The sequence below is a fragment of the Capricornis sumatraensis genome, chromosome 10, assembly GCF_032405125.1.
Source record: "Capricornis sumatraensis isolate serow.1 chromosome 10, serow.2, whole genome shotgun sequence".
Lineage (NCBI taxonomy): Eukaryota > Metazoa > Chordata > Mammalia > Artiodactyla > Bovidae > Capricornis > Capricornis sumatraensis.
In genome coordinates, this window is record NC_091078.1 from 62,158,076 (window position 1) to 62,165,047 (window position 6,972).

The following is a 6,972-nucleotide window of genomic DNA, read 5'->3' on the forward strand; positions in this document are numbered from 1 at the left end:
GCGAAATGGGAGGTAGGGAACCGGGACTTGGTCAACTTTTTGTTTGTCTATCCCCTGCCTGATCCCCTAGACATAATCGAAGGCAGAGCCCGGAACACACCCTGGCACAAGATTGATCAGGTGAAAATAATGTTCGATCAGGAGTTGGCTAAGCAGGAGAGGTCTTGGATTTCTGGGCTATCTTGGGGTTTCCAGCTCAACGTCAGGTGGCCCAGCCCATACCCTGGAGGGATTTTAGTTATTAGCCAGACAGTGGAACCCATCCGGACCCAAAGTGTAGGCCCTAATCGGGTTGAGAATCCAGGCCCACAGAAAGTAACTAAGGTATACCCGACTCAGAGGGCTACAACACTGAGCCCTATGCCCTTTGTCTCCCGACTGGGGAACCAGAACAATGAGACAGAGGCCCCTGGCTCCTCGACCCCCATCCCTGACTCAAAAATGTGTCAGACCCATTATGGACTCTAGTTAAGGCAGCCTTTACAACCTTAAATCAGTCTAACCCAAATGCAGCTAACTCCTGTTGGCTCTGTTATGCTCTCTACCCTCCCTTTTATGAAGCAATAGGCTTAAATGTTTCTTACAACCTGTCCAACAGCACAGATCCACCTCAATGTCACTGGGGAGAACATAGGGTCGGTCTCACTATGAGAGAAGTTTTGGGAAGGGGACTTTGCTTAGGTAAAGTTCCACCTAAAAAAACTCCCTTGTGCGCCCAAACGGCCAATCTCACAAGATTAGATAAAACAAAATGGATTGTGCCTGAGGCAGGTGGATGGTGGGTCTGTTCACATACCCACGCTGACTCCGTGTTTACATGCATCAGTTTTTAATCAGAGTAAAGAGTTTTGTGTATTGGTGGCTGTAATTCCCAAAATCTTATATCACCCTGAAGAAGTTATGTACAACTCTTGGGCTGGGGAGACAACAAATCAGTTGGGAGGGAACAGAGTTAAGAGAGAGCCCATCATGGCCATCACATTAGCAACCATGGGATTGGGATTGCCGGAGCAGCAACTGGGATAGCTGCCCTGTCTCTCCAAGGTCAAGGGTTCACTTCCTTGCGGGCAGCTGTAGATGAAGACATTACACGGATAGAAGAATCAATTAGTCACCTAGAAAAATCACTAACTTCCCTGTCCGAGGTTGTCCTACAAAATCGAAGGAGGTTAGATCTGATTTTCCTACAACAAGGGGGAATCTGCGCGGCTCTGGGAGAAGAATGTTGTTTTTACGCAGACCACACCGGGGTAGTAAGAGAATCTATGGCCAGAGTGAGGGAGGGGCTAGCCCAACGAAAAAGAGAGCGAGAGGCCCAGCAGGGATGGTTTGAATCCTGGTTCCAACAGTCTCTGTGGTTGACAATGATGATTTCCACCCTGGTGGGCCCTCTCATAGTGCTATTATTAATATTCACCTTTGGCCCATGTATCCTAAATAAGCTTGTAACCTTTGTAAAACAGTGTATCAATACCGTCCAGCTATTCATACTCAGGCAACAATATCAGGCCTTGTCCCAAAATAAAGAGGAAGATTCCTCTATATGATCAAAAGACAGGGGGGAATGTTAGGACCAAACTGGAGCCAAGATAGGCTCTAAGGGGCAGGCTAAGGTCTGAGTTTTAGTCTCTAGGAAAGCTAAGGCACTGGGAACTCCCGCAGGCAGTGTAGCTCGACCAATCAGAAGAAATCCCCGTAGCCCCAGCCTGAGACAATCAGGAAAACCCCGCCCGCGCCAGGCCAGATGGGGATCTGAGGTTTAAAAGTCCCGTGGGCGCGTACGGTTTAGCCAATCAGCTATGCTGTTACAGGAACAAAGAACCATCTGTATAAAAGTGATGTGATTCAGAGCTCCGGGCTCTCGTCAAGACTCCACTGCGCTGGATGAGACTTGAGCCCTAGCTCGAGCTAGCAATAAACCCCTTTGTACGTTTGCATTGCTGTGGATGTCTTAGTCCCTCAGTTTTGGTAAATCGGACTTCAGGCATAACACTTGGAAGGAAAGTTATGACCAACCTAGACAGCATATTAAAAACCCAGAGACATGACTTTACCAACAAAGGTCCATCTAGTCAAGGCTATGGTTTTTCCAGTAGTCATGTATGGATGTGAGAGTTGGACTATAAAGAAAGCTGAGCACCGAAGAATTGATGCTTTTGAGCTGTGGTGTTGGAGAAGACTCTTGAAAGTCCCTTGGACTGCGAGGTGATCTAACCACTCCATCCTAATGGAGATCAGTGCTGGGTGATCATTGGAAGGAAAGATGCTAAAGCTGAAACTCCAGTACTTTGGCCACCTCATGTGAAGAGCTGACTCATTTGAAAAGACCCTGATGCTGGGAAGGATTGAGGGCAGGAGGAGAAGGGGATGACAGAGGATGAGATGGTTGGATGGCATCACCGACTCAATGGACATGAGTTTGGGTAAACTCCAGGAGTTGGTGATGGACAGGGAGGCCTGGGGTGCTGCGATTCATGGGGTTGCAAAGAGTCAGACTCAACTGAGCGACTCACTGAATGGAACTCTGATTGACTGATAGTGAGGTAACAGGGTCCTATCACATCACATTATCAATCCTTAGATGCCAGAAGGTCGGGGGCTATGCACTCATGGTCATTAATTCCTTCCATTTAGCAGGGGGTTTGGCATCTATAAAGCACCTCAGGAAATATGCCATCAGATCCTATTATCTAGGTACTTAGGGAGGAGCTAAAGCAGAGGAAGCGTCTATCCTCGGAAGGCCCTTTAGAGTCCTGCTCAGTTATAAGTTGAAGTGTTGGCAGTTGGAAGCTACTAAGAATAATGCTGCTATAAATACTTCCATGTAAGTCTTGGTGTGAAAATACGTTTCACATCTCTTGAGATACCTAGAGGTGAAATCGCTGGGTCATCTGGTGAGTGTGTGTTTAACTTTCAAAGATACTGCCTATTTTCTAAATGTACCGTTCGACTGTGCTTTTTTATGTTTCCACCAGTAGGGTGTTCCAGTTTCTCCACATCTTCACCCACACTTGTTATTGTCAGGTTTTTACTGTAGTCATCTTCTCAGGTGTGAAGTAGTGTATCACTTATATTTTCCTAAAGACTAATGATATTGAACAGTGTCTACACATGATAAACAGTAAAATTAAAAAACAACAACATATACTACAATATGCATGAACCTTGGGGGAAAAAAATAATAAGTGAAAGAAGAGGGACCCAAAAGAACACATATGATTCTATTTATGTGAATGTCCATAAAAGTGACAGAAAGCAAATAATTGGTTGCATGGAGGTGGGAGTGGGAATTTCTGTATGGGCAAAAGGAAACTTCGGGATATTATGGAAATGTTGTAAATCTGGTTTTTGGAGCTGCTTGTACAACTCCATAAAATTGCTAAAAATGAAACTACCTGCACTATAGGTTAATTTTATAGTTTGTAAATTATACGTCAGTCATGCTGCAGAAAAAAAAATTAGAAAATTAATGCAGGGACTTCTCTAGTGGTCCAGTGGTTAAAAATCCACCTTCCAATGTTGGGGACGTTAGTTCGAACCAGGGTCAGAGAACTAAGATCCCACATGCTGTGGGGCAGCTAAGCCTGAGCGCCACAACTAGTGAACCCATGAGCTCTGGAGTCCCTGCACCAAAATGAAAGATCCTGTATGTCACAGGAAGACCTTATGTGCTGCAACTACATCCTGATGCAGCAAAAATAATAAATAAAAAAATAGAAAACTGATGCATGGTTGAATTCTCAACAGATAATACTAGTAAATCCCCAAGAGACAGAAATGAAAAACGAACAAAAATTCAGTGTAAGGTCACATACAGACACTGACTGCCCTAGAGGTGGGAGAATGTAGTGCAGTGAGGCTGGCAATAAAGAAACGTGAATCTTATCACCTCCTGAAATAAAAGTCACATTTTATAGCAAGACAAGAAAAATATAATAAACAAATCTTTGTTCTTTGACATCTTTTGCCCTGATTCTGCATTGTGTGGCAGCCAAACTTTCCCCATTGACATAAATGGCTGCTGAACCATAAAAGGCAATATTCTATCATCAGGAAGACAACTCCTTGAAATAATATTCCATTTTGATTTCATAAGGGATCACATGGTGTTTAGTTCTCGGTTATCTAAACTGTCAATAATACATCATTTGATGTACAGCCCTCTTCAAAATCATATAACTGTGCCTTGACTTTTAACAGGTAGAACAGTTCTCAGCTTTCTGAGATGTTTTAACCACATTATAAATCCTCAATTATGGCTCTACCAAAATTTTCCGTTTCTTTTCTAGATTGATTTATTCATCAACAATCTGTATGTGTTCCCCAGGGCTGCTGCAACGACTGGATGGCTTAAAACAACAAATTTATTCTTGCACAGTTCTGGAGACTGGAGGTTCAAAGTCAGGGTGTTGTCAAGACTGAGGGCTCCAGAGGAGAATCTGTTTCATTCCTCTCTTGTGGTGTTACTAGCAACCCTTGGCATCCCTTGGTTTTTTGTTGTTTTTTTTTTTTCCATTGTCACATGTCAGTTTATTGAGGAATTTGTGATGCTAAAGGTTAATCCTACTCACTTGATTACTTTTCATGATGTCAAATAAATTCCAAAGGCTATAAGCCATGATGTTTCACAATTACTTTTCCCATATTCAGGAAACACAAAATTCAAAGAAATGTTTGAGTGAATCTGAAAATTGCCCTCATCCTATCTTTTTTCAAACGGTGGTAATTAAGGGTTCAGAAGTATAGTAGCAAGGAGGAAGGATGAAAGTGGGACATGAAGAAGGCAGATATTTTTGCTCAATTTCACTTTCAAAGGTTCAAATCTTAAGTTTTTTTGACATGTTTTGCACCAAAAAAGGAATCAATACTTTTCATTCCACTCTTGTCAACTTTAGCCAGAGCCTTCTGAGCTGCAGTCTTTTTGCTATTTTCCTTTACAGTCTTGAAATCTTTGGAGTTAAACTTAGTGTAATCTGATAACTTTGCTTTCTTTGATGGAGGGTTCGGCACTGAAGCTGGAGGTTCTGGAAGTTTTAAATATTTAGATGTCATCACTTAATTGTTTAGGGATATAATCAGATATCAGACCATGGGCATAACAAACATAATCCTCGTCCTTGTCCCTGGAAACCTGGCCACCAGAGAAGAATGCAGTAGACTGTACCCGGGCACTGACATTTACCTTATTGGTTTTTAATGCTGCCATAGTCTGATTAGCCTTTTTTTCTAGCCATTTTAAGGTCTTCTCTTTGCTGTACTTGTAGTATTTCTTCATATCTATTTCTTTTTCTTCTGTCACATGTCGAAGTAACTTCTCAAGTTCAGGAAGTTTCAGCAACAAGATGCTATCTGGGAACATGTCATCCATCACAACTTGATCCAGGGGCTGAAACTTCCCCTCTGTATCAGCCTTTATAAGATAGTAGAGAAGCAGAAACAGTGGGTCCATAGGTGTGGCAAAGTGAAGAAGACCTCCTGATGGAACTGATTCATTTATAAACCAAGAATGTTTTTTTTTCCTTGAAAACTTTTATTTCAAAAGCTGCAGTAGACACATATTGAACAAGTAAATGGCTCCTTCCCCTGAACATGGGTTAGCCAGTTTTACAAACATAAGCCCACTTTTCATCTTCTTTGAAGTATCCTTTAAATATTCCCTAATCCCGGCAGTCACTAATCTGTTTTCCATCTCGAAAATTTGTCATTTTGAGAATGCAGGGAGCAGGAACACGTGCTGCCAGGCGTGAGCCCCGTCCCTGCTGTTGGCACCACCGGCCATGCTGCTCGTCTGCTCCCGGCGGCCGCAGGCCTCAGCCCTCGGTGGCAAATGGCAGGAGAAGGTCCCTTGGTTCTTTGATGTATGGTTCCAGTCTCTGCTTCTGTGGCCACGTGGCTTTCTCCCACCTCTGTCTCCTTTTTATTTTGTAATGGAGGGTAACTGCTTTATAGAATTTTGTTTTCTGTCAAACAACATGAATCAGCCATAGGTGTACATATGTCCTTCTAAGAATACTAGTCAGAGTAGGACTCACTCTAATGACCTTAATTTGCCTACATTTGCAATGACTCTGAGGCAAGAGATAGACGGGCCCCAGGCTCAGCAGCTGGAATTGTTCCCCGTGGACAGATACTCCAAAGTAGCAGGACTTAGAGAAGAGTTGAGCCCTGCCCAGATAAGAGACCTCGAATTTCTCATTCTCAAGGTCAGTGAGAATACATGCACAGAAAGGTTCCTCGGAGGTCAAAAGGGAGGGGGCATCACCTCATGTAAGTGATATCAACCTACCCATAGGCCTCTTCCCTAGAACCCATCTTGGCTAAGAGGCATGTGCTCACACATGAGAGGCCCCTGAGATACACCAGGTATATACCTTGCTCTGTCTGGTATATACTCATTTCAGGCAAAGCAAGATGATTGACCACATAAAAGCCAGAAAAAATGCCCCATAAAAGTGATTCCAACTACCATGAAGGTTACTGCTGCAGCCTGGAGCTATGGCACTCTGGCTGGCCACGGAAATCCTGCTTCAAGCCGCTGCAGGATGAGAAAACTCCGTTTCCAAATAAGGTCACATTCACAAGTACTGGGGATGAAGACTTGAAAACGTCTTTTTAGGGGCCACAATTCAATACATAAAGTCAATCAGATCAAGGAAAAGGAGATAAAGCCTTAGGCCAGCTCAGGACGGAGTTAGAGCTGAGTTTTGCAAAAAGCCAAAACTGAAGGAATGCCAGGCCCTTAAGTCATCCTGGCAACTCTGCTGCCTGGAACAGGCCTGGCCCAGAATATATATTATTATTAGCTCATTTGTTTAACTGAGAAATGGACAGAGTGAAGAGAAGACGAGGCTGAGGGAAGGTTGGACAGAAGGCATAAGACACAAGCCATTCACTCCCTAGGTCATCACAGGCCACACCCATCCTTCCTGACTCACTGTAACCGGTATGGGGAATTTTGCACATTCATATCCT

The 6,972-nt window shown here is 43.5% G+C and overlaps 1 pseudogene; it reads right to left on the bottom strand.

Annotated features, from left to right (window-relative positions):
• Window positions 1–4,824: 4,824 nt before the first annotated feature.
• On the bottom strand, window positions 4,825–5,815 carry LOC138087771 (ribonuclease H2 subunit B pseudogene; annotated as a pseudogene).
• Window positions 5,816–6,972: the final 1,157 nt, after the last annotated feature.